Source organism: Microcaecilia unicolor, unplaced genomic scaffold, assembly GCF_901765095.1.
Source record: "Microcaecilia unicolor unplaced genomic scaffold, aMicUni1.1, whole genome shotgun sequence".
Lineage (NCBI taxonomy): Eukaryota > Metazoa > Chordata > Amphibia > Gymnophiona > Siphonopidae > Microcaecilia > Microcaecilia unicolor.
In genome coordinates, this window is record NW_021963206.1 from 16,866 (window position 1) to 39,625 (window position 22,760).

General features: G+C 45.7%; 1 long non-coding RNA gene across 1 annotated transcript; it reads left to right on the plus strand.

Annotated features, from left to right (window-relative positions):
* Positions 1-1,197: 1,197 nt before the first annotated feature.
* LOC115459074 lies at positions 1,198-22,401 on the plus strand. Its single transcript, XR_003940198.1, has 3 exons — positions 1,198-1,272; positions 12,469-12,572; positions 22,309-22,401. It is a non-coding gene; the product is annotated as an uncharacterized LOC115459074 (long non-coding RNA).
* Positions 22,402-22,760: the final 359 nt, after the last annotated feature.

The following is a 22,760-nucleotide window of genomic DNA, read 5'->3' on the forward strand; positions in this document are numbered from 1 at the left end:
ATACACATGTAAATGACAAAAAGGCCACTATTTACATATGTTCTTACAGATTCATTCTTTTACAAAGCAACTGCACGCTAAATCGGACCTACCGCCGGCTGGAGTGCGCACCATTTCTGTTGCTTCATAAAAAAATGTTTTTCTGTAGCACAGCGCTAATCCGGCTACGTATTCTATAATCATGCATGTAACTCAAAACCACACCCCTGCATGTAAAACTTAGTCTAGTGCCAATAATTGCTTGTTAAAACCCCAATTATTGGTGCTTAGAATTAGGGGGTATGTGTTATTCTATCATTTTAGCATGCATCTCGCATAGTGCATTAATGCCAGGAGGTGTTTACAGTGGGAAGCTCATGGGCATAGCTTAGGCGTGTCCAACATTTACTCAGGAAAATGACAGAATAAACTAAGTTATGTGCTAAAGTGCTGCATTAGGCATGAGTATTTATGCCTGCTATTGACATGGCATGAGTATGCCTAAATGTTGGCACATAAATGCCAACTGACACTTGTATTCTCTAATGGAAGTTGGGTGTCCAGATGCCTTTGTAGAATTAGTGGCAACTTTTTTAGAATTGTCTCATCTACACACTAATTATAGGCAGGTACAGCACAGTTAATTTCTTTTTGACTGTTCTTCATCTCTTTGAAGATTCCTCCCTGCCTCCCCCCCCCTCCCACCAGAGAAATTCATTCTCTTCCAGAGTCTCAGTGGTTGCTCCTTAGGTAAAGTGTTCCTTCTCCTTCCTGCCAGGGGTCTAGTTTAGTTTGGGTATCTCTACTCCTCACCATTTGTTCCAGTTTCACTTGTTCTGAATCTTCTTAAATTTTCTTCTTGTTGTAAGCATCTTTTTATATTGACAAAAAAAAAACTTACAACAAAAAGATGCAATAGTTTTGTCACAACAATTAACCCTCTGCACGAAGATCCCAGTTCGCACATCATGACATTTTGTTCCGTTACAATGCTGCTACCCCCCCCCTCTTCTCTGTCCCAGCTTGCGAAAACCCATAGACCAGTAAAGACAATGAAGAACACTGGCTCTACTGATAATTCAGAATTCTATTTTGCTTTTGGAATAAGTGTGTCTCAAACTGGTTTCCAAATTCATTGAAATGTAATGGCTATCAGAGAGGTTATATCTAAGATTCTAAATTTGCTTCTTTATGCAGTACAAAATCATCCAACCCTCTCCAGAGATCTTCTCCATAGTCGATGGACAGGTGCGGGTCCCAGCAGGAGGCTTCAACTACCAGAGTGGCAACACTGTAAGTAATCTATCTTTCTTATTCTAGTTTCTAAGCAGATGCTCGAAGACTCCCTTGACTCTCAGAAAAGATTCATCCAAGCTAGTTCATTTGGCTTTTACTGTGATGGTAATTTGGATCAGGAGGAGTAGAGAATAGCTGATGGCTCTTTACCTTCACAGGTGCAAATATCAACCTCTTGGTTGTTCAAATATTACAGATTAAGCTCTGACTGAGGCTGGATTCAAGAATGCTCAGATTTTAACTCTTACTTTACCTTTCCCATATTTTCAGTTCTGGAGACCCTTCATTGTGAAGAAATGATTAGGAGAAAGGGCAGAAGTCATACTCTGCCTAGAAAGTAAAATGTCCAAGTTCTAAATGAGGCTGGAAATCTTGCATGTTCCATTACAAGAACTTAGGGCTAGTAATCCTATATAATAATACTCACCTCCAACATTCTGAGCCTGGCTGCCTGTGTCCGTAACTGTGGGCTCCGAAGCCCCAGCTGACGTCACTGGACGCATTACGCTGAAAACCCAGGGGATGTGATCAAGTTGGAATCTGTATGTGTGCGTGCGTCAGATGTCAGACACACGAGCACAAATTGATTCAAACTTGATCACGTCATTCCTCCACGCTGCGCGGCCGAGAAGAGGAGACTTCAGCTGGCGGGGGTTGGGGTCCCCCGCGAGCACAGGTACCCGACGGCGGCTGGGGAGGTTTGGCGGCAGGAAGGGGGGCTTGAGAGGGTCGCGACAGGGGGGTCCAGGGGTCAAGAACTCCGAGGGGGGTCTGGAAATTGGAGGGAGGAAGGCAGGGAGTTGGGCTCTGGAACTCGGAGAGCAGGAGGGAGGGGTCTGGAACTCGGGGGGGGGGTCTGGAATTCGGATGGATGGAGGGAGGGGGGTCTGGAACTGGGGGGGGGGAGTGATGGAGGGGTATGAAACTGGGGGGGGGGGGAGGAAAACCTTGCTAGTGCCCGTTTCATTTGTGCATGAAATGGGCCTTTTCTACTAGTGTTATATATAACACAAAACCACACCTCCCATGAGTGTCTCAGATATGCTTATCTCCCATTAAAAAGATGGTTTCTTTTCCTCTGTCTTAACTTCAAAAGGGGCTCAAAAGTTCTCTTTTTCACTTTACTTGCATTCTGGTGTGCTTGCATGCTGCTGGATGAGGCATCTCTCTTAGGGAAGTCGTTGCCAGAGAATGTGGTAAAAGCAGTTAGCTTAGGCAGAGTTTTAAAATGGTTTGGATAATTTCCTATAGAAAAGTCCATATGCCATTGTTGATTGTGTAGCCAGCGTTTTCTTGTGCATGTGGTGAATCAAACTGTGCTTTACGAAAACAGTTTATGATTGTCCGCGGCTAACTGCAGCATGCATGAAGTCAGTGGCAATTTTGACATCAATGTCAGCTGATCGCTTCTGTTTCATTGCATGCAGAATGTACCGCACAAACAATTCGCTTTCTGTAGTGCTGCGTGAAGCATAGATAATACCCCGGTAACAAGGTTGAATCACACCGGTTGTGTTTGGTTGCAGAAAGACTAGCTTTGTTGCAGTCAGGTACTGATGTTGGAGTTTTGTTGGGCAATTGTCCACAAATAGCAGGACCTTCCTCTTCCTTTGCTTCCTTTTTATGTCAAATGAAATCACTCGATCTTCAAACAGTTCTCCAGCCATAAATGCACATTTGTTAGCCTTGTAGGTCACCAGAAGGCTTTTAACGTTTTTTGAAACGCACAGATTTGTGATTTACTGATTACAAATGGTGGACACTTGTCAGTGCCAGACATGTTGCAAAAAGCAAATTGCTGCTGTGAGGGCGGTCTTTAGCTCTTTTTCCACCATGTCACTTCTCCTTTTTGAAGAACGCATTCGGTCTGGTAACAGTTTGTAAAAGATGCCAGTTTTCACCCATGCTGAACACATCATCAGGTCTGTAGCCCTCCGTTATTTGTGGCAAAACAGGAAAGCCATCTGCTCACTACTTCCCGCTCAACACTAGCATACTCGCCAGCAGCAACCTTGAACACGATGTTATGACGCTTTTTAAAGTGTTCAAGTAATCCATTGGAACATTTCCATTCAGATAACGCCATCTCTTTAGCCAGACGTTTAGAAATCTCTGTAAGCATCAGCCCACTCATAGGAAGTTGTGCAACACAGGTCTCTTGAACCACTTTAACAATGGCCTCTTCAATGTCCATGTACAGGCTAGTCCGCAAGTGCTTACAGCTTGCTGCTGCTAGTGACAAATGAAAAATCTTTTATTATTTTTTGTCCTGCTTGTTAGCTAGTTTTGACACAGTGGAATGTCAATACCAAACTTTCAGTGATGTCTTTGCGCTTACAGTTGTTATCTATCATCTTTATAATCTCCATTTTTGAATTTAAGGTCCAAATCGCCATGCTTATGCTTAGCTGCCATTTAACGTGCATGGGTAGACCGACGCATCACTGTTAATCGTAGTCTGCGTGAAGCTGCAGCTGAACTAATATCCTGTCATGTTTTAAAGAAGAGCACTGTGATTGGCTGTTTAGTAGCAATGGCTCCTCACTTTGTGACATTAAGCGGTAAGATTTTAAATCACCAAGCGGATCAAATTATTGATGTTAACTGATATGTGACATTACATTGAGTGACAATAGGTGTAGTAAGACCTTGTTAGTTACAATGGGTACTGACAGGGGATTTAAAAAATGCTGTGATATTATGTGGGGTATGAATTAACTGAAGTGACATTAAATGGGTTTGATTGTATAATATCGACTGGCTCATCTTTATCCACATGTTTATTCACCCATCAAAGAAATATAGTAGATTGGTGTGAGGCAAAATTTCCCTTGACTAATTTTCCAGTACCAGGCTCGATTTTAAAAGAAGATTTTAAACAATAGCTCCGCAAGGATTACCATATGGCTCCAGAAAAAGCCCCAAGTTCATTTTTTCAATTCTGTCAGCACAGGTACCAATAGCCCATAGTAAAAATTCATTATGAATTACTACCCTGAGAGGAAAAAACAAGCAGTAGTTTACTGCCTCAGCATTGGAGAGATTCAGGGTCCTCTCAGCACGTTGGATCATTAACCTAGGCACTGCTTCTATCTCTCTTTTTTCTCAAGAGAGCAGTCAGAGGGAGGGAGGAATTCTGTTCCTCCCAGCATTCTGAGGCAAGAAGTAACTACAAAGCTCCAAAAGGCATTGAAAACAAAACACAGAGAATCATAGAAATGCAGGGATATGATTCATATTCCTGACAAGGCAAGCCCCAGAGAATCCCCAGTGAAGCAGTTGAGCTAGAACTACGGGTCCAGAAGTCCTTGCAAGAATGAGAGCTGCGTACATCTAGTAGCGCTTTAGAAATGATAAGTAGTAGTAGTAGTCCTAAAAAACGGAATGGATTCCCAGCTGCAGCAGGGGGAGCAATGGCTCGAGGCAGCATGAGCCTGTTACTTCCTTCCCCACTAGAGGGAGAGAGAAGGATGAAGCTCAGTTTCCCTGGCTTTGCCATCAGTATATAATTCCTCCCCCCCAGCTGTGAGAAGGGAAGAGCAGATTTCCGCAGGCTCTCAGTCACCAGCGAGAGGGAAGATGAATGGAGAGAGAGATTCCATGGAGTATGTGGAGGAAGGAAGTAGCCTGCCACTAGAGCTGCCTAAGGGAAAGGAGCCACCTACCAGGGGGTGGGAGAATTCAAAGGTTGCCTTGCCCAGCACTTGAAGGCAGTGGAGGAGGCCACACTGGACGTGGTGCTGAGAGGTGGGAGAAACTGCCAACCCTGCTCCTTACAGGGTTCCCTCTGTGCTGTGAAAAGGCAGGTGATTTGTGGTATTGGTTTGATGTGCAAAGCTTGTCCATGAAGATTTGTTCTGAACTGTTGTGCTATATTGGAAGCGTGCTGAACTCTTACTAAACCCTTCTGAAGGAGGGGGAAGGGAAAGCTAATGCCCTAATAGAAGTCTTGAGAGCTGAGCATTTGCTGAGGGATTTTGGGACCTGGACTGTACCTTTTTATCTTTTGAAAATTATCTTATGAGGACTGTACCTTTTCTTTTGAAGATTATATTAAGAGGGCTGTACCTTTTGTTTTGAAGAATATATTATGATTTTTGGTATGAATTGCCTTGATAATAAAATACTTGGCCCTGAGTCCCAGTATCAGCAGCATTCTGTCTGGAACCCAGGGAGCCCCGAAGGCTTGCTGGCTCCACCCAAGAGAAGGAAGCGGACCCCCCCCCCTTTACATATACACTGCTTAATAAATATACAAACATATAATCTGTTACACACAGACAGCACAGCTGCCCATGCATAGGGGCAGAACAATCTATATAGCTGCCATCAAAGGCCACTCCAGTCTCGATCCTGATCTGTTTTTGAAAAAACTGCACTAACACATTAGGTAAGAAGGACCTAAGTTTGCAAATGAGGTAATGGAGGGTGAAGTGATTTCCCAAGGTTACATAGAGGGGCATTTTCGAAGAGGATGTCCAAGTTGCGATTTGGACGTCCTTGCAAATGGCGAAATCCAGGCACGGGGAAACTCATATTTTTGAAACAAGATGGACGTCCAGCTTCATTTCGAAAATACCTCAGAGACATCCAAATCCTTAAATTTGGACGTCCCTAGATTTGATCGTCCCTAGACATGGATGTTTCTGACTTTCGGCGATATTCAAAACCAAAGACATCCATGTCAAACACGGCCAAATGCAAGCCATTTGGTCGTGGGAGAAGCCAGCATTTATAGTGCATGGTCCCCTTGACATGCCAGGACAGCAGCCTTTCACCCTAGGGGGCACTGCAGTGGGACTTCATAAATTGCTCCCAGGAGCATAGCTCCCTTACCTTGTGTGCGGAGCCCCCCAAAACCCACTATCCACAACTGTACACCACTATCATAGCCCTTACGGTGAAGGGGGCACCTATATATGGGTACAGTGAGTTTGTGGTGGGTTTTGGAGAGCTTGCTGTTCCTCCACAAGTGTAACAGGTAGGGTGGGTATGGGCCTGGGTCCACCTGTCTGAAGTGCACTGCAGTGCCCACTAAAACTGCTCCAGGGACCTGCATGCATTGTCATGGACCTGAGTTTGACATCTGAGGCTGCACAACATATTTGAAAGATGTTTTTTGAGGGGGGAGGGGGGTTAGTTGACCACTGGGGGAGTAATGGGAGGTCATCCCCGATTCTCTCCAGTGGTTATCTGGTCATTTTGGGCACCTTTTGTGCCTTAGTCATAAGAAAAACAGGTCCGGGTGAAAATGTCCAAGTGTTCGTCATGGACGTCCTTATTTTTTTCGATTATGGGTCAAAGACGTCCAAAGTGTTAGGCACGCCCAAGTCCCACCTTCACTACGCCTCCGACATGCCCCCTTGAACTTTGGCCGTCCTTGCGATGGACTGCAGTTGGAGATTGTCCTAAATCGGGTTTCGATTATACCGATTTGGATGTCCCTGGGAGAAGGACATCCATCTTCCAATTTAGGTTGAAAGATGGACAACTTTCTCTTTTGAAAATGAGCTCAATAGTACGCCCAGTGGGATTAGAACACCGTGTTTCATGGTGTTCAATCCACTTCTTTATCCACTAGGCCATTGCTTCCTAATGATATGTTACAAAATCCTGCGTGAATGGAATGGGTACGTAGAAATCAATTGTGTTTCCGCTTTCAAAAATACAAGGGTTGATATTCAGCCAGCAGTACTCAGCATTTGGGCTGACTATTTCCAGGCATATGCCCATAAATTAAATGTCCGGGCCATGTCAGGGCTTTGGCAGTCTGGATTTGCAGAGCCGGCTAATGCATAGGCAGCTACATGCAATATTCAGCACCTTAATTAGCTGTGGGGCACCACATAAAGGTGGGACTGCTGAATATCGGTTCTTAACTGCCTAAGGGCCTCTTACAAAGTTGTGCTATCGATTCTTGGTGTGGCAAATGAGAGGAAGCCCATTCAATTCCTATGGTCTTCCTCTCATTTTCATAAGAACATAAGAGTAGCCATATTGGGTCAGACCAATGGTCCATCTAGTCCAGTTCCTGTTTCCAACAGTGACCAAGCCAGGTCACAAATACCTGGCAGAAAACCAAATCATGAAATGAAAATGATGAAAGAGAGTATTCTATAGGAGCAACAGTGGTGAAAAATCAAATGAGACTACTCAAATAGTATACAAAGAAAAAAGATAAATTTACAAAATAAATTCATCAATGAGGAATCCATGGAACCTGCTCTGGGGTAATGGTTGTTGAGTAATATTCCAGCCACGGTACTCTAGTGGCAACTTTCAGCCTCAGAGTCCTTTTTGACGGTTGCTGCTAGAGTACCAGGGCTGGAATATTATTCAGTGACCTGGTTTATTATTACCCCAGAAGCAGGTTCCACGGAACCGAAATGCCATGCTCCTTATATATTGGGTATCAGGAGCAGTAATCACTGTCAGCGGTGCGCTAGGCTGATGACAGATTGATGTCAGTTAAGTATAACTACTACTACTACTTATCATTCTTTTCTTTTTCAATATGTCCTAAAGATGGTGCAAACTAAGGGGTATGTTTACTAAGGCGCGTTAGCATTTTTAACGCACCTTTAAAGTTAAGGCACGTTAAACACCAACGCGCCTATACATTCTATGGGCGCATTAGCGTTTAACGCACATCCACCATTTACGCGTGTTAAAACCACTAACATGCCTATAGTGCACCTTAGTAAACGTGATAGTCATAAGAATTAAATATAAAAAAGTTTTACAGCTCAAGAGGCAGCTCATTAGTCTGTATACAGCAGTGCAGATCTGAAATAGCTTGAGGCTTTAGGAGATCACATAGCCAATATATTTGCCTTATGATGACTTATTGCTGAATTTAGCTGTAAATTTATCATTTTTCTTTGTATACTACCTAAGTAATCTCATATGATTTTTTTACCACTGTTGCTCGTATAGAATGCTCCCTTTCATCATTTTAATTTCTTGTTTTGGAGTGTTAATTCTTTTTCCCTTATTTTTTCAGAAACCCAAATCGTGGCAACATTCCATGCTACAAATCCCAGGGCAAGCAGTTGCTTCCTATGTCTGTTTCAATAGAAGACTATGACTTATCCTCCAGGAATTTGTCCAATCCTTTTTTAAACCCAGATACGCTAACCGCTGTTACCACATCCGTTAACGTATCTGGGTTTAAAAAAGGTTTGGACAAATTCCTGGGGGAAAGTCCATAGTCTGCTATTGAGACTGACATGGGAAGCTACTGCTTTGTAAAAGAAGCTCTAAGTGCTGACTCCACCCACAGATCGCCCCCAAAATAGCCATTTTTTATGTAGGCGCTAACCAGACATTTTCAGCAGCACTAACCAGTTAAGTGGCATAAAAAATGACAGGCAAGCCCCGAACTAGCGACTTAACTGGCCAGGAGCCATATCTAGCCGGTTGACTCGCTTTTAATATCGACCCGACAAAGATTAGAGGAGATACTGTGACGTTACTAAATAGTACGTTTAAAATAAATTGGAGAAAATATTTTGTTCACTCAGTGCATAGTTAAGCTCTTGAGTCATGCTGGAGGATTGCGATAAAAACAGTTAGTGTACCTGAGTTTTAAAAGGGTTTGGATAAACATTCATTGCTTATTTGTTTTATTGCATAGTCCAGTGGAGGAGGGAGGGAATAGGGGGGGGGGGGGGGAGTTGAGAAACAAGGGGGGGGTTTATATATATATATATATCTAAAACTTAGAGGTTCCTGTTTGGGCATTTGCTTGATAAGTGATTTGTTTTACGTGGAGGGGCATAATCGAAAGGGACACCCAAGTTTTGCTGAGGACGTCCTTGCAAAACGTTCCGGTGGAGGGGCGGGGAAACCCGTATTATCGAATCAAGACGGACGTCCATCTTTCATTTCGATAATACGGTCGGGGACACCCAAATCTTGACATTTAGGTCGTCCTTAGAGATGGTCGTCCCTAGACTTGGTTGTTTCTGATATTCAGCGATAATGGAAACCAAGGACGCCCATCTCAGAAACGACCAAATGCAAGCCCTTTGGTCGTGGGAGGAGCCACCATTCTTACTGCACTGGTCCCCCTGACATGCCAGGACACCAACCGGGCACCCTAGGGGGCACTGCAGTGGACTTCATAAATTGCTCCCAGGAGCATAGCTCCCTTACCTTGTGTGCTGAGCCCCCCAAAACCCACTATCCACAACTGTACATCACTACCATAGCCCTTACGGGTGAAGGGTGCACCTATATATGGGTACAGTGAGTTTGTGGTGGGTTTTGGAGAGCTTGCTGTTCCCTCCACAAGTGTAACAGGTAGGGTGGGTATGGGCCTGGGTCCGCCTGTCTGAAGTGCACTGCAGTGCCCACTAAAACTGCTCCAGGGACCTGCATGCGTTGTCATGGACCTGAGTTTGACATCTGAGGCTGGCACAACATATTTTGAAAGATGTTTTTTGAGGGTGGGAGGGGGTTAGTGACCACTGGGGGAGTAATGGGAGGTCATCCCCGATTCTCTCCAGTGGTCATCTGGTCATTTTGGGCACCTTTTTGTGCCTTAGTCATAAGAAATACAGGTCCGGGTGAAAATGTCCAAGTGTTCGTCATGGACGTCCTTATTTTTTTCGATTATGGGTCAAAGACGTCCAAGTGTTAGGCACGCCCAAGACCCACCTTCGCTATGCTCCGACATGCCCCCTTAAACTTTTTAGATTGTGGGTCAAAGACGTTCAAGTGTTAGGCACGCCCAAGTCCCACCTTTGCTACGCCTCTAACACGTCCCCTTGAACTTTGGCCGTCCCCACAACGGAAAGCAGTTGGGGACGCCCTAAATTGCTTTGATATACTGATTTGGACGACCCAGTGAGAAGGGACGCCCATCTTCCGATTTGTGTCAAATGATGAGCGTCTTTTCTCTTTTGAAAATGAGCCTGATAGGGGCCCTTTTACAAGATGCTCTGAAAAATGTCCTGCGGTAGTATAAACACGTGTTTTGGGCGCAGGCAGAACCATTTTTTCAGCACATCTGTAAAGAATGCCTTTTTTTTAAAAAAATTCCAGAAAATGGACGTGCGGCAAAATGAAAATTGCTGCGCTTCCATTTTGGGTCTGAGACCTTACCGCCAGCCATTGACCTAGCGGTAAAGTCTCACGTGGTAACTGGATGGTAATGACCTACATGTGTCGAATGCCACTTGGTGCGTTCCCAATATGTGTGTCTGAAATTCTGATGCGCGTATCAGACGCACACCAAAAATAAAATTACCGCAAGAGCCACACAGTAGCCAGGTGGTAACTCCATTTTGGCACGCATTGGGCATGCATAGACACTTATGCGGCTTAGTAAAAGGGCCCCATAATATACATTTGCTTTTTATTTTTGATATATATTGCCTTTTCTTTCTAACGTTGATGAGTTTCTAATAAAAGCACCTCTAAAAATAAAAAAATTTGGACAAATTGCTAGAAGAAAAGTCCGCAAACTGTTATAAAGTGGACCTAGGGAAAAGCAGTACTGTCCCTGGGATTGGTAGCCTGGAATTTTGCTCCTACTTGGGATTCTACCGGGTACTTGTGACTTGGATTGGCCACTGTTGGAAACAGGACCATTGGTCTGACCCACAGGTTGGATTTTCATAGGGAAGATCTCTGCAGAATTTCCCTTTGAAAATAATGACTGCAGGTGCGGAGGGTGCAAAAGGCTTGCAACCTCTCTAGGGAATCTGAAAATTAATGCAGTATTTATTAAGAAGGCAAAATGGCTTTACAGCAGCTGGAATCGTGTACACTTTACCAGCTGATACTGCTTCAGATCAGGTGTAAATGCCAATGTCTGTATCTATAAGTGGACGTGTATCACTGTTGTAAAATCAGAAATATGCACATACTTTTTTGATCCATCCAAAACATGTTTCCTTTGGCATGCTGTGGCTTTTTTGTGTGTAAATACCAACTTTCTGAAGTTGCTAATTATATGGCTTTTATATGTGTAAATATGCTATTAACACGTGTTAAAGCTATACAGAACTTATAGGCTGCACAACTTATTAATTTTTTTTTCTCATGTTACAGGTATGTTTTTGGTGTTAATGGTAATGCATTACTACTGATGCATGTTAATTATATTTTAATACATTTTAGTTAATAGGCCCCAAAACTGACAAGCAGTGGCATAGCCAGGAGGGAGGGAGGGGGACCTGGGTACCTTCTCCTTCAGCTGGGGCCCCCTCTGCTTTAATGGCTAGTGAGGATGCCAGTCGAAGAGCTCTCCTCCGCAAATCCCGCCTATGCTGTCCGAGCAACACTTAAGTCAGTAGGCCCACTTCAGCTTCTGTTGCTGGCTCTCTCACACTTGCTCAGTGAACATGTATAGGAGTGCCGATATCGACAATTGACATGCACTGCCGATTTGAGCACTGCTCTAGCTGCACAGGTGGGTCTCCTAGAGAAGACCTCTTTGGCTGGAAGGGCTTGGCATCCCTGCCAGCAAGGTATGCCTCAATGTTGCAGTTGCAGTGGCAGTGCCAGTGGATGGGGGGAAGGGAGAGAATAATTGGCCTCTCTAGCCCATCTTTGCCTCCTCCCCCCCCCCACCCCCCACCCAATGCACTTGTGGTTACACTCCTGCTGACAAGAACAATGTTATTGCCCAGTGTTCAGCTGTACAGATTCTTGGGCAGTTTTGACCTGTACTGTGACCAGGAAATGATTTTTACGTAATTGGTGAACAAAAGGTGAAAGGTCAGTCCCCTTCAGTCATCCAGTTCCACAGGTTCTATATCTCTGTGCCCATCCCTCGAGCCCTTCAGTGCTAGAGGTAACAGGTTCTGTATTCCTTAGGGGTGTGCAAGGCACAAATGTCATTTTGTTTTGTTTCTAGTGTCATTGATGAGATTTTTCATTTTCCTTGTTTTTGATGTGCCTTTGCAATAGTACACACGATTTTAGTACACCCTTTTGCTCAGTGGGACTCTTGAAAATAGTAAGTACTAATGTAAAGTTATGTTCATTATTGATGACACATAAAAACACCTGAAATTTCCATTTTTTTTCTGTCCTTTTGGTTAAGAACAACATGGGAAATGTTATTTCGAATGAATGCATATCTCGAGTATCCCTATGTCCAAGTTTATCTTTTCAGTCATTCAGTCTCAATCCTCACAGACAGTATTTTTCACCTTTACTCAAAACTGTTTGTGCTTGCAGAAATTCACACTTGGGATCACTGTGACAAATGCTGCAGGAAAAAGCTGTAATGGGACTCTGACCATAGAAGTGCTTCCTATTTATCACAATACCGTCAGATTCGTGTAAGTGGAGCCTGGGTCCATGGAGGTGATGGTTTGTATTGTCAGTCCCAAAGGGAAAATGAAAGAATTTGTAAAATGCTCTGGAAAGGTGTTCTGGTGGGCAGGGAGAAGCAAATGCTCCGAGGCCTTCACTGGCTAACAATGTCATTGACAAACATCTGCTCAGCCATACGCTATTATTATTTATTGCTAAAATTTATATCCCACTTAAGTCTAAACCATGGCAAATGTGATGCAACCCATTCAATTCCTATGGGCTTTGTCACATTTGCCATATGGGAATCACTACCGAGGTTTAGTAAAAGGAGCCCTAAGGGTAACTTTTACAAAGCAGTACTGCGGTAGTCCCATACAGCTCTTTCCCGTGCACTGAGACCATTTTTAGCGCGGACAGTAAAAGGCGAAATTTTCTATTTTTCCAATAATGACCACGTGCTAATTTCCCTTTACTGGCCCCTTTTTTGTAGGCAGTAAGGGCTGCACTAATCAGCAGGGGTGGCCCGACCATAAGGCCACCTGAGGCGGGGACCTCAGGTGGCATTATTTGGGGAGCGGCATCCCCCCTTCCTTCCTCCACCCCGTTCGCATTTACCTTGTTGTTTTGTCCGTTCCAAAAGTCAGCGGTGGCAGTGAGTCCCATATGCTGCCGGCACCTGCCTCTTCCCTTTACTGCTGATGTAACTTCCTGTTTGTCAGAGGCAGCCTCAGTAAAGGGAAGAGTTAGGTGCTGGCGGCAGGGCAGCGTATGGGAATCGCTGCCACTGTCTGCTTTTGGAATGTGATGAAAACAAGGTAAATGCTGCAAATGGGATGGAGGAAGGAAGGGGGCAGCATCTCGATCCGGGGGGGTGGCATCTTAGCTCCGCCTCAGGCAGCATCTTGCCTTGGGCCACTCCTGCGAATCAGTTAGCATACAACAATGCCCATCCACTAACTGATTAGCATAGCTGTATCCACTCTGTGCCTGAAATATGCCCCCCAACGCTAAAATATAAATTTTATTTTTTAGCTCATGGGTAGCACATTCCAATCCCGAAATTACCACAGGACACCTGAGCAACACCCCACGTTAGTGCATTTTAACCTGCAATAAGCGCACTTACAATGTATAATTAGAGTTCCCAATTTTGATTATTTATGTATTCATTCTTATATCCCACAATTATCCAAAAATAAGTTTTGGTTCAATGTGGCTTACATTAATAGGTGAAATTACAGTATTGTTTTACAATTACAAAGCAGTATAGAACATCAGTAACACATATATAATTAACCATAATATTTCTTGAAAAGGTAGGTTTTAATTCTTGTCTGAACTGAAGATAGTTAGTAATGCTTTTGTGTCCTTGGGAATTGAATTCTACCATTTAGAACCCAGATGATGAAATCCAGCCGTATAGATGGATTTGTAAATTATGTTTCTGCAGTTTGGTAAGTGAAGTAATAAGTAACCTCTGCTTCCTGGGCTTCCATTTCTTGGTGATAGGTCAGTCAAGTCTACCATGTAATCAGGAGACATTCCATACAATATCATGAAAATGAGAGTGCTAGTTTTAAAAAATAATCTGGCTTTAATTGGGAGCCAATGTAGCATTACAAGCAATAGTGTTACTCTTTCGTATGTACCGCATACAGTTCAAGCTTCTCCTACTAACCTACAAATGCACTCAATCTGCAGCCCCTCACTACCTCTCTACCTTCATCTCCCCTTACACTCCTACCCGTAACCTTCGCTCACAGGACAAATCCCTCCTCTCAGTACCCTTCTCCACCACTGCCAACTCCAGACTCCGCCCTTTCTGCCTCGCCTCACCCTATGCTTGGAATAAACTCCCTGAGCCCATAAGCAAAGCCCCCTCCCTACCCATCTTCAAATCCTTACTCAAAGCCCACCTCTTCAATGTCGCTTTCGGCACCTAACCATTGTATCTCTATCCAGGAAATCTAGACTGCCTCAGTCTTGATTGACTGCACTTTTTGTCCTTTAGATTGTAAGCTCCTTTGAGCAGGGACTGTCCTTCTTTGTTAATTGTACAGCGCTGCGCAACCCTGGTAGCGCTTTAGAAATGTTAAATAGTAGTAGTAGTAGTATTACATAGCCTTGGGTCCCTATGTTTGCCCTATGACAAGCAGTTCTACCAGGAAAGGAGCTCTGAGTCCCCTTCAGGTATGGAGGAGTAAGCTGTAACAGTAATTCTCCGACCTACTTGTCCTCACGACTGGGTCGGCGTCCACGGTGGCCCAGGAACAGAAATCTTCCATAGCAACAAAAGTTTGCTAGAGCCTTTGAGCGCACGGGGTGCACGCACCGCGCAGGCGCGGCCATCTTCCCGCCCATCGTGCGAGAGCCGATCAGTTCTTTTCTTTCTGCGATTAGAGAGTGACTGGTTTCTCTCGGTTCGGCCCGAAAAGAGCCTTCGGGTTTTTTGGCGTTTTTTTTCCTCTGTTTTGTCTTTTTTCTTTTGTTTAAAGCTGTTCACTTAAAAAAAACTAAAAACAAAACAAAAAATCCCCCCTTTATTCTATAGTGTTTTTCCCTTTTAAGTTTCTTTTCGCTTCCGTCGCGGCCCTCATTAGGCCACGCGTACGTGCTTTCTCTTTTTTGTACCCTTACATTTGGCACAATCGAGAATTTTTACTTTGCTGCCGCTATTTTTCTGTCCATGACATCGAGGACTCCTAGCTGCTTCAAGAAGTGTACTTGGTGCAACCGGGCAATCTCAGGTACCAACCCCCACGCGTGGTGTCTTCAGTGCCTTGGGCCCGACCATCGCCCAGACGCATGTAAGTTGTGTCTTAGCCTTAAAAAGCGGACATAGGCATCGAGAAAAGCTCTTCGGGATTTTCTGTTTGGAGCTTCGCCCGTCGGTGTCGACGTCGACATCGGTACCGAGGTCAGCGGAGTCGATATCGGCACAGGAGATGGCATCGACTTTGGGGAGTGCAGGTAATGGCTGTCCAGAGACCACCACACGCTGGGAGCAGTGAGCCTTCGAGTGGGTCTCCACCTGTCTCGAAGACTCCTGCTGTGCAGGCCCACCGGGATCGACCACTTTCAGACCCGACCCCGAGGAGGCGTGTGGATTCCACGTCCTCCTCATCGGTACCAAGGAGTATCGATGACGTGCATCAAGCGAAGGCTAAGAAGCATCGTCATCGGTCTCCTTCCAGACACGGTACCGGGAGCTCCGGGGTGTCGAAGGATTGGGCACCGTGAAGCTCCGACGCCGGGAGGACCGCTCACCCTCCATTCAAGAGGTATTGGTGCATCGGTCTCTTGACAGCCCGGTACCCGCTTCCTCACCCTCCATGGGTTCTGACAGCGACTCCTGCACCGACCCCACAGCCTTTCCCGACAGCGTCTCTGGACGAGCACATCCGAGCCATTCTTCCAGGCCTTCTGGAAGGGCTGCTGCGTCAGTCTGCTCCGGTACTGGGGGTGCTTGCACCCTCCGTACCATCGATGGAAGCGGCAGCTGGCTCTCCGCCTGTGGTGAGGTCTCCGATGCCGGTGCCACTTGCGGCATCGGACTGGGCTGCCACCCAGGTCGACTCCCTGTCGACATCGCTGGAGGGAGCTTCATCGCCGCCGGCACGGGAGTCAACTTCTCGACATCGCCATTGAGGACGTTGCTCCTTGGCGTCGAGACGGGCCCGGTTTCGGACTGCAGTCAGGGAACTCTTGTCCGACACCGATGAGGATGCCTCGTGGGATGAAGAGGAGGATCCCAGATATTTATCTTCTGAGGAGTCTTGTGGTCTTCCCTCTGATCCTACGCCTTCACCAGAAAGAAAGCTTTCTTCCCCGGAGAGTCTTTCTTTCTCTTCATTTGTCCGGGAAATGTCTGGCTATTCCCTTCCCTGTGGTATCTGAGGATGAGCCCAGGACTGAGATGCTCGAGGTCCTTGTCTATCCTTCGCCACCTAAGGAGTCATCCACTGTCCCTTTGCATAATGTCCTTAAGGAGACATTGCTGAGGAACTGGATGAAACCGTTAAGTAATCCCACCATCCCCAAAAAAGCTGAGTCCCAATATCGGATTCACGGAGAACCTGAGTTGATGAAGTCGCAGTTACCTCACGACTCTATGGTTCTGGATTCCGCTCTCAAGAGAGCCAAGAGTTCTAGAGATTTCACCTCAGTGCCCCTGGGGAGGGAATCTAGAACCCTGGACTCTTTTGGGAGAAGGCCTACCAGACCTCTATGCTCGTGGCCAAAATTCAGTCCTAAAAGCTCTACACGAGCATTCACTTGAGGAACACGATGAAGCAACTGGCGGACTTGGTCGATAAGCTCCCTCCGGAGCAGGCCAGGCCTTTTCAGGAGGTGGTCAGGCAGCAGAAGGCATGTTGTAAATTCCTGTCCAGGGGTGCTTACGATTCTTTTGATGTTGCATCCAGAACCACTGCCCAGGGTATAGTGGTGCACAGACTCTCATGGCTGCATGCCTCTGACCTGGACAATCGAGTCCAGCAGCAGATTGCGGATGTCCCTTGCCGGGGGGATAATATTTTTGGTGAAAAGTTGAGCAGGTGGTCGATCAGATCACGCAGTGGAAAACCACTATGGACAATCTCTCCCACCGGGCGCCTTCTGCCTCTACCTCAACTGGTAGACATTTTTTCCGGGGAAGGAGGAATGCTCCCTATGCATATAATAGGTGTAGGTACAATCCTCCTTCTCGACAGCCTTCTCAGGCTCAGCCCCAGTGCACTTGTTCACGTCAACAGCGTGCACCAAAGCAGGCCCCTGTAGCTCCCCAGCAAAAGCAAGGGATGGGCTTTTGACTGGCTCCAGTTGAGCATAGCCACCATAAAAGTGTCCGTGCCGGACGATCTGCCGGTCGGAAGGAGGCTAAACCTTTTTCACCAAAGGTGGCCTCTCATAACCTCTGATCGGTGGGTTCTTCAAATAGTCCGGCTAGGATACTCCCTCAATTTGATCTCCACACCTCCAAATTGCCCACCGGGACCTCAGCCCTTCAGCTTCCAGCACAGGCAGGTACTTGCAGAGGAACTCTCTGCCCTTCTCAGTGCCAATGCGGTCAAGCCCGTTCCACCAGGGCAAGAAGGGCTGGGATTCTATTCCAGGTACTTCCTTGTGCAAAAAAAAACAGGGGGGATGCATCCCATCCTAGACCTAAGGGCCCTGAACAAATTTCTGGTCCGAGAGAAGTTCAGGATGCTTTCCCTGGGCACCCTTCTTCCCATGAATCAGGAGAACGATTGGCTATTCTCTCTGGACTTAAAGGATGCTTATACTCACATCCTGAAACTTCCAGCTCACAGGAAGTATCTTCAATTCCGTCTGGGGACGCAGCACTTTTGAGTATTGTGTGCTGCCCTTTGGTCTGGCGCGTAAGTAACGCAAAAGCAGAGAAACTCTTCAGCTGCAGGCTAAAGTACTATCCCCTGACGTCAGCACAATCCCTGGCAGCCAATCAGAAGAGACGTCCCCCCCTCCCCCTCAGCCAAACTGGCAGAATCATAACACTGTGTTGAGTCATCCCTTAATAAATATTTTAAATCTACGTTGGACGCCTTTGGTCCGTTTTTTAAACAGCCTGATTCTGTTCCCACTCTTCTACTGCTCCTGTGACTTTTCATGTGACATTATTCTTTCCATTACTGTGGTTGTGTTTTGAGTTCCTTATATCCAAAGAGAGTGCTGTCACGTTTTCTTTTTTTTTAATGGTATCTGTTAGCTTAGCTCCTAGATGTACTGCTCAATCCCTCCCCCCCCTAAAGTTGTGAACTTAGCTAAATGGAAACATTTAAAGGTAACGTTTCTTGTGTTCATTATTTCTTATGTATTTGTAACGACTAGCTGGTAAGGTGTAGTGCTGTTTAATAAATCTCCTAGACCACTAGCATCATCGTCTCATTGTGTCACCTTCACTGCCTCCTGAGTGCAACTGCTGAGGTGAACACAGCCGACCAGATGCACACAAATCTCCCCAAGGCTACAGTAGAGCAGGGATCAAGAGGCCAGGCACGGGGCAGCCTATTTAAATGGGGCTTCAGCTGAGCAGGAACCAAGGGTGAAGACGCAGAGCAGCTAATCCCAAAGGGGCTTCGGCTGAGCAAGAACAAAAGGTGCAGGAATGGAGCAGCTTAAACAGCAACTGAGGACAACAGCTGCCAGAGCAGTGAAGCAGGAACTCGATGCCCTAAAGACAATACTGTGTGGATGATGTCCCCCAGCCACGCTTGAGCCCCTGCACAGAAAGGCATGAGTTGGGCGCATGCCAGTGCCTAAGGACTCCATCCAGCTCCATCTGGTCAATGCTGCCAGATGCCCCAATCAGCCTGTGGCGGTGGCCCCGCTCCTGTCCTGACCAGACACCATGGATGTCCCCAGATCTGAGGCCCTACCCGGTGGTAAGTGTGCCACCGCCAACCGTGACAGTATTATTCTTTTGGTAAGTGTTCCACTTTTTCTCATCAAGAAGATTTGTGTATCTTGATAGTTACAATTTCAAAAAATAAATTTTTTAAAAAATTAACTCCCAAAGGGTACAAGGGAACACTTTGATTTAAAAAAAAAAAAAAAAAACCAAAACTCTATGATGTCAGCTGTGCTGTCAACATTTGCTGCCAGGGTTGAAGCTTCAAGAATATCTCTAAATACACTCTCTGTTATGTGTCCTTTGTTTAATAATATCAATTGTATATAAGGTCTGTTACATATTTGCATTTCAGTTAGAAAGAGAATATACCAAAGTAAAGGTTTTGTGTTTGACTTAGATTGTGTCTAGGATAACTTCAAGTGTATGAGGTCTTATTCACTAGTGCTGAGGCTGTTGAATGTATATATACCAGTATGTGTGACCAGTGTGTGAAAAGTACCGAAAGCGAGGTTACAAATAACAGAGATAAAAGCTATAAAAGTTGGAGGGATAAATCTGGGCAGCCTTCATTTTTGATAGTTTTGGGTCCTGTAGGATCAGTAGAATGGGGCTATGGAATCTTTTTCACAACTTTGATATTTTTCATGTTCTACAACCTAAAACCTGAAGGTACTTAAAGTGGGGTATGTGATTTCCGGTGTTAATTACTTTTTTTATTGATAAATTTCTTATTTGTTAAAGATGTAACTAGTCCATACCTGAGGCTGAACTTTTGCAGGATTATGCAGTTGATATCCCTCTATCCAGAAGTGTAGTCAGATTGAGGACGCGGGGGGAGAGGAGAGTGGACTGGTGCCGGCGCATATTTTAAATGTGATTGCGTGAAAAATAGGCACCGGCACCATCAGAAGTCCTTTTGGAGGAGCGGCCACTCCCCTGGTGACCCACTTAGCTATGCCTCTGCCTCTATCTTGTGGTATAAATAAGTCAACCCCCCCCCCCCCCACACACACACACACACACACACTTTTGGTACCTTCTTGCTCACCAGGTTATCTCTCTCTATATCTATATAATAATTTGTACCTCAACGTTCTATGGCTGGCTGGGTTCGTAACATCCTGATGTCAGCAAGCCTTCCCTCTCACTGTCCCGCCCTTGCGTAAAGACGAAATGACATCAGAGGAGGGCGGAACAGTGAGAGGAAAGGGAACGCTGGAGGCGAGCTGACGTCAGGATGTTATGAACGGATGGGAGGAGAGGGCAGGGCACAGGACAATCGCTGGACATGGAGGGGAGGACAGAATCGTGGGACATCGAGGGGAGGGCAGGGCACAACAGAGGAGAATCGATGGACATGGATGGGAGGAGAGGAGAGAATCGCAGGACACGGAAGGGAGGGCAGGGCAGAGGAGAATCGCTGGACATGGAGGGAAGGCCAGAATCGCGGGACACAGAGGGGACAGCAGGGCAGAGGAGAATCGCTGGACATGGAGGGGAGGTCAGAATCATGGGACACGGAGGGGATGGGAGGGGACGGAAGTATCGCTGGACATGGAGGGGAGGGCAGGGGAGAGAGGAGAAATCGCTTCGACGAGAGCCTTCCTAGGGCCCGTTTCATTTTTGACAAAATGGGCTTGGTTGCACTAGTATACAGTGGGGGAAATAAGTATTTGATCCCTTGCTGATTTTGTAAGTTTGCCCACTGACAAAGACATGAGCAGCCCATAATTGAAGGGTAGGTTATTGGTAACAGTGAGAGATAGCACATCACAAATTAAATCCGGAAAATCACATTGTGGAAAGTATATGAATTTATTTGCATTCTGCAGAGGGAAATAAGTATTTGATCCCCCACCAACCAGTAAGAGATCTGGCCCCTACAGACCAGGTAGATGCTCCAAATCAACTCGTTACCTGCATGACAGACAGCTGTCGGCAATGGTCACCTGTATGAAAGACACCTGTCCACAGACTCAGTGAATCAGTCAGACTCTAACCTCTACAAAATGGCCAAGAGCAAGGAGCTGTCTAAGGATGTCAGGGACAAGATCATACACCTGCACAAGGCTGGAATGGGCTACAAAACCATCAGTAAGACGCTGGGCGAGAAGGAGACAACTGTTGGTGCCATAGTAAGAAAATGGAAGAAGTACAAAATGACTGTCAATCGACAAAGATCTGGGGCTCCACGCAAAATCTCACCTCGTGGGGTATCCTTGATCATGAGGAAGGTTAGAAATCAGCCTACAACTACAAGGGGGGAACTTGTCAATGATCTCAAGGCAGCTGGGACCACTGTCACCACGAAAACCATTGGTAACACATTACGACATAACGGATTGCAATCCTGCAGTGCCCGCAAGGTCCCCCTGCTCCGGAAGGCACATGTGACGGCCCGTCTGAAGTTTGCCAGTGAACACCTGGATGATGCCGAGAGTGATTGGGAGAAGGTGCTGTGGTCAGATGAGACAAAAATTGAGCTCTTTGGCATGAACTCAACTCGCCGTGTTTGGAGGAAGAGAAATGCTGCCTATGACCCAAAGAACACCGTCCCCACTGTCAAGCATGGAGGTGGAAATGTTATGTTTTGGGGGTGTTTCTCTGCTAAGGGCACAGGACTACTTCACCGCATCAATGGGAGAATGGATGGGGCCATGTACCGTACAATTCTGAGTGACAACCTCCTTCCCTCCGCCAGGGCCTTAAAAATGGGTCGTGGCTGGGTCTTCCAGCACGACAATGACCCAAAACATACAGCCAAGGCAACAAAGGAGTGGCTCAGGAAGAAGCACATTAGGGTCATGGAGTGGCCTAGCCAGTCACCAGACCTTAATCCCATTGAAAACTTATGGAGGGAGCTGAAGCTGCGAGTTGCCAAGCGACAGCCCAGAACTCTTAATGATTTAGAGATGATCTGCAAAGAGGAGTGGACCAAAATTCCTCCTGACATGTGTGCAAACCTCATCATCAACTACAGAAGACGTCTGACCGCTGTGCTTGCCAACAAGGGTTTTGCCACCAAGTATTAGGTCTTGTTTGCCAGAGGGATCAAATACTTATTTCCCTCTGCAGAATGCAAATAAATTCATATACTTTCCACAATGTGATTTTCCGGATTTAATTTGTGATGTGCTATCTCTCACTGTTACCAATAACCTACCCTTCAATTATGGGCTGCTCATGTCTTTGTCAGTGGGCAAACTTACAAAATCAGCAAGGGATCAAATACTTATTTCCCCCACTGTATATATATATATAATCACACAATACACCAGAAAGCCCACACAGAAATATTGTTGTCTTACAACTTGGGAGCTCTTTTCCTGGGACAAGTAAAGGGACCAGTAGTAGTAGATTAATGCATATGTGTGTGTTCATTCTAGGTCTGCATCAAAGACTGTCACCATTGATGAGAACACAAAGCCAAAGATTAATGTTACACAAGTTCAAGCTTCTGGGGACCACGTCCTGTATGAACTCATAAGCCCAACTACTGCCTATTATATTGAACAAGGCAAGTAAAGTCAATCTGGGATGAAGCTGGGAGCAGAGAGCTCAAGAGATGGGAGTTTAGGGGGCTGGAATATGAGCAAGGAAGGATACAATCAAGTAGTGGACTGGAAGGTGAATGGATCAAGGTTCTGCCAAATTGGCACTGATTATGCAAACTATAAATTCTAGTAAATAAATACATATAAATAGCAATAAGATTAAATATTTGGAAGGTGAGTGGAGAAGGGTTGGAAAATGCTAGGAACTGGAACATGTACCTTTTGATATTCCAGCCTGATATTCTCTGTACTTCTGTACGGAAAAATATCTCTGTCATTTCACA